Source organism: Stenella coeruleoalba (genome assembly GCF_951394435.1).
Source record: "Stenella coeruleoalba genome assembly, chromosome: 12".
NCBI classification, from domain to species: Eukaryota; Metazoa; Chordata; class Mammalia; order Artiodactyla; family Delphinidae; genus Stenella; species Stenella coeruleoalba.
In genome coordinates this window covers 30290184-30296183 of record NC_137158.1, presented here as the reverse complement: position 1 = coordinate 30296183, position 6000 = coordinate 30290184, and positions in this window count along the sequence as shown.

The following is a 6000-nucleotide window of genomic DNA, read 5'->3' as shown; positions in this document are numbered from 1 at the left end:
TTCTGCAGGGGCCAAGTCAAATCTTATATCCCTGAGGTGAAATGAAACTTCTCCCCTTCTCCCCTTCCACATTACCATCATATTTGGTTTTGTTACTCTATACCACTTGTTTCCAACTGCTTTAGAAGAAAGCTTCCCCCTTTAGAAATAACTATTCTGTTTTACCCACTTTGATATACTTTCCAGTACTCACACAATCCTTTGTACAAAACAATTGTCCAATATATGCTTGTTGTGTTAAATGAAGTGACATCAAAGCCATTATAACTTAACTTTCAAAAGATGGTAGATCCTTATCATCTTGCAATTGCATGTGCAGTAGACTTGACAAAATTAGCTATAATCTGATTGAATTCTTTTTTTTTTTGCGATACGCGGGCCTCTCACTGTTGTGGCCTCTCCTGCTGCAGAGCACAGGCTCCGGACGCGCAGGCTCAGCGGCCATGGTTCACGGGCCCAGCCGCTCCGCGGCATGTGGGATCTTCCCGGACCGGGGCACGAACCCGTGTCCTCTGCATCGGTAGGTGGACTCTCAACCACTGCACCACCAGGGAAGCCCTAAGTAGTCTTCTTGGACTTGCTTTCTTTACTCAATATTATGTTTCCAAAAGTAATCAATTGTGTTGCATTTTTTCTGAGTTCATTATAACATCTTTGTGATATTCCATTATGTGAATGCACTATAATTTATTTATCCATTCTTCTGCTGTCTCTAGGGACATTTGTTTTTCCTTTTCTTCCCCCTCCTGTTAGGAGTATTGAGATGAGGAGCATTCTTGTGTCTCCTGGTGTACGTATGCCCAGAGTTTCTCTTGGGTGCAAAGTTAGGAGTGAGACTGCTGGGTCACCTGCTATAACAATGTCCAGCTCTTAGAGATATTGCCAAATTGGTCTTCCCTCTCACCAGCGATATCAAGTTGAATCAAGTTTCCATTGATCCAACAGCTCTCCACAACCACTGTGAAATGATATTCTACTGAGGTTGAACAGTTTTTACATTTTATATAGTGATTGGCCATTAATTTTTCTCTTCTGTAAAAAGCCTACTTACATCTTTTCTTGATTTTTCTTTTAGATTGTCTTTTTCATATTGATTCGTAGGAGTCACTTATTTATTATGAATACCGATCTTTTGTTTGTTGTGTGGTATAATCAGCAAGGGTCCTGTCAGGAAAAAAAAACACATCAATTATCTGAACAGGGAAATTCTAATATAAAGAATCATTAAGTAATAGAAGGTAGTTATCTACTAAAAGGGGTGAAAGATGAAGCTAACAGGTCCAGAAGTAGCAGGTGCATAGCCTCCCAAGCTCCCGCTGCCAAGGCTGAGATTCAGACATCTTTGAAGAGGGAAAGGTCTCTTCAAAAACCTACTAGTGGTGAAGAGAGTTTTGAGAGGGTGCGGCCAGAGCTAGTCTACTAGAAACACCTGCCAGTTCAGAAGGTGTGGGCAAGCTGAGTGTGGTCTCTAGAAGTGGCTCACCATTGCTGGAGGACATAGGTGGGTGAGAGCTGGTCTCTAGACGCCATCAACTATTGCAGATGATGTGGTGGCTGGGGGATGGCCAGAAGCTGTGTCTTAAGGTTTGATTAGGTTCAGATTAAACATTGTTGGCAAGACTACTTCATAGGTGACGTTATATTCTGCTACTTGACCACATCAGGAAGCAACTACTGGTAAGTTAGTTCTTGCTATCACCTATCAATCTCCATGATAAACCCACATTCCCTTTTTGCTATAAGATGAAATGAAATGTTGCACTCTGAGAACATACTGTTCCTTGATAACCTTTCATATAATTTTATAATTTTTAAAAATACTTTTACCTTCATCAAATAATACATTGGGAATTGCAAAATGGTAATGATTCCAATTCTATGGTACTGTTTGCATTTATTAGCCTGCATTCTTCTGTAAACAAGTACTTTCTTTTCATTTTTCCATTTTTCTTATGACAGCAAGTAAGCAAATACCAAAGACTAACTGATAATGTCAAAAAGCTGCAGAAGTCAGCCAGAAGATGCTTTCATGGGCCAAATTTGGGACAATTTGAGCACCAAAAAGAATAATAATATAATTAATTCTAATGTATTCAGTAAATAAAATTCATAAGTGTATAGTGATACAGAGAGCACAGAGAGAAAGAGATCTTTGAACTACTGAGTTTAATCTATTTATATTTTTGTTATGATCATTGATCATATGGTTATGATGATTATTATGATATTTGGAATTATTTTTATACTATTACTTTTTTTTTTTTTTTTCTTTTTTGCACTATGTGGGCCTCTCACTGTTGTGGCCTCTCCCGTTGCGGAGCACAGGCTCCGGATGTGCAGGCTTAGCGGTCATGGCTCACGGGCCTAGCCGCTCCGTGGTATGTGGGATCTTCCCGGACCGGGGCACAAACCGGTGTCTCCTACTTCGGCAGGTGGACTCTCAACCACTGTGCCACCAGGGAAGCCCTCTGCCCATTTTTTGATTGGTTTTTTTTAATATAGAGTTGTATGAGCTATTTATGTATTTGGTATATTAATCTCTTGTCGGTCATATAATTTGCAAATATTTTCTCCCATTCCGTAAGTTTTCTTTTCATTTTGTCGATGGTTTCCTTTACCGTGAAAAAGCTTTTAAGTTTAATTAGGTCCCATTGGTTTGTTTCTGCTTTTCTTTCTTTTGTCTTAGGAAATAGATCAAAAAAAAAATATTGCTCCGATTTATGTCAAAGAGGGCTCTATATATGTTCTTTTCTAGGAGCTTTATGGTTTCAGGTCTTACATTTAGGTCTATGATCCATTTTGAGTTTATTTTTGTATAAGGTGTGGGAAAATATTCTACTTTAATTCTTTTACATGTAGCTGTCCAGTTTTCCCAGCACCACTTATTGAAGAGACTATCTTTTCTCCATGGTATATTCTTGCCTCCTTCATCTTAGATTAATTGGTCATAAGTTTGAGGGTTTATTTCTGGGCTCTCTATTCTGTTCCACTCATCTATGTGCCTATTTTCATGCCAGTACCATGCTGTTTTGATTACTGTATCTTTGTAGTATAGTCTGAAGTCTGGGAGGGTTATGCCTCTAGCTTTGTTCTTTTTTCTCAAGATTGCTTTGGCAGTTTGGGGTCTTTTGTGGCTCCATATAAATTTTAGGATTATTTATTCTAGTTCTGTGAAAAATGTCATGGGTATTTTGATAGGGATCACATTAAATCTATAGATTGCTTTGGGTAGTATGGCCATTTTCACAGTATTAATTCTTCCAATCCAAGACATGAGATATCTTTCCATTTATTTGTATTCTGTTTCATATTCTTATCTTTCTCTCTCCTATGGCTATCATCTTTAGTTCTCTTTTCCAGGCAGTCCTTAATGCTGGTCTCTGCTTCATTGTAACTATGTCACACCTTTCTCAAAGTTGCAGATGGATTCTCACTGTTTCACAGGTAATGTACATGATGGTCCTTCAAGGAAGTCTTCCTGTATTGAGAAAAAGAAGTATACACTATTTCCTCGTGTCCCTAGGCTGGCTGTGCTACAACTTCCCTACCCTTTCTAATTAAATCTCAATTATGCTCTTATTTTTGTTTCTTAACTGTCAAATTCATGTTACCTGAGTTTGTTTGTCTTTGCCCACCAAGAAGCAGGCACCAAGATGGGACAAGTTTTGCCACATATATTGGTGGAAATATCAGTGAAAGGTAAAGAAGAGGAAGGAGGAAGGCAGGGGAGACTTCTGAGCATGATGCAGGTCTCACACCTGTTCCTGGAGAGAGGGAAGGAAGGAGGACTGGCTATAAAGAATCTCAGACTGCAGCACAATTCTGAGAAAGTTTGACCAGGCTGATGATGAGTCCTGGAGCCAAAGTTACATGTTAGAGGAGTCCCAGGTGTGCAGGACTGGGCCCACACTATTTCCCCAGCCATTCTTTGTCATTGGCTGAGTTTAGGCCTAGGCAAGTGTGGCCCCAGTGAACACAGTGGTGGATCTTTAGGCCGGCAGTGATGTGGATTCCAGCAGTAGGACAGTTGAGTGCATTTTAATAGCCACCACAGTGAGCTTATTCAACATTTTTATTTCTATTCATATATTAATTTATTACTTGCCCATTATCTATATAAGTTACATATCTAACATCAGCAGAAAACCTTCAGAAGGTGAATATTATATGTCAAAAATAATTATGTAAAATAAGGAACCAAAATGATTTTATATACTAATTTTGAGAATAATTGTTTTCTTTTAGTGATTTTTGTTCTAAAATGGAGGATTTTTGCTTACTTCAAGAAAACCAAAAAATTTGAACAACATCCATCCCTTTTAACTCAACCAAATGTTTATTATATTTTTAAAAAACTAAAATACTGAGATTTTATAACTTCTAAATATTCTTTAAAAGTTCTTTGCAAGGGCCAAGTATAATTGTTTTTAAAAATATCAATTGTATGAAAAATGAGTGATTGATTACAAAAGAGATAAAATGGGAATTCCCTGGCGGTCCAGTGGTTAGGACTCCATGTTTTCATTGCCAAGGGCCCAGGTTCAGTCCCTGGTTGGGGAACTTAGATTCCTCAAGCCTTGCAGCGCGGCCAAAAAACCCCACAAAAAACAAAAGAGAGAGAGAGAGAGCGAGAGAGAGAGGTAAAAGGTGATAAAATTTACTATCAGCAGGGTAATAACCACTTCACTTGTTAAAAAATTCGTGCTGAAAACAACTACTTACAGTCAGTGACACTGACATTGAATATTGTTAGTTATGTTTCTGAATGGAAAATTTTCAAATCAGCTGCCTACTATTCCACAACTTTCTAAAAGGGAATGAGATAAAAGAATACCTAGAAAACACAAACTCTGTGCCTTTAGTGATGGCTCTAACATGCATTGACATTAACTTTGTGTTGGAGACTATTAAGTGTTTTAGATGAATATCTTAATACTCGTTACACTTCATGCTTATTTTCAATTTACAGATGAAGAAAGTGAGGGTTAAAGAGGTTAAATAATCGCCTTGTGTCCCTTCATCATGGTGGCACTAGAAGTAGAACTTGTGATTATTAAATGGCAAAGGATTTACTTACCTACTACACTACCTTGCACTTCTAGTGAAGCTCCTGCTCAATTGGGCCGGCATTGTGTGAGCTGTGAAACCTCTTTCTGCTTCTATAGATAAAGGTAGAATTTCAAAACTCTTAGTTGTCTATGAAACACCTGTGCAAATTTGGTCATATCCTCAAAGTAGCCATACTTTTGTTCATTTAGGTTTTTTTTAACTAATATTTTTTAAAACTTACCTTCATCTGAAGAAGTAATACCCAGGAAACTGATGTGCTCGTTATATTTTCTAATTCATAACAAATTAAATACACATAGTAAAGGTTACCCTCTTCTAAAGTGAAATCACATGCCAATAGACATCCAGACACCAGTGTTGGAGAAACACTGGCCTAAGACATAGACTGAAAGCAGGCTGAATGGCTGCTCTCTATCTCCTCTCACTGGTCTTGGCCTGCTGCATCTTACCACTGCAAAGTTTACTTGGTATGTGTGTGTCCGTACGTTCGTGTGTGAGTGTGCACCTGCTCTAGGGGGTGGGAAATAGTGTGATGGGGTAAAGTGGGGGCAGGGAAAAGGCTAAGAGATCATGTCTCCACTACAGCTTACCAAAAAATAGGAACATCCAGGCAGTTAGTCTCTATGGACTTACCTGTAGACTTTACCATGGACCTTCCAAGGTGGAGGCAACCAAAGCTAGTCATTGGAGATAGTTATTGGGGCACAGAGACACTTGTAGAGCAGGCACGTGTAATACAGAGGGCAAGCTGTGTTGGGTAGTTGAGTACTCTTCCCACAGAGGCCCTCTTTTTGTCCAACCCTATGCCCCTGAGGGATCCCTTAGCAAAAGGATTGGCTTTGGAGCTTTGTCTCCAGTGTGCACTGACTTGAACAATGCTTTGAATGTGACCAGTAAATACTGGCCAAAAAATATTATAATAAAAGACTT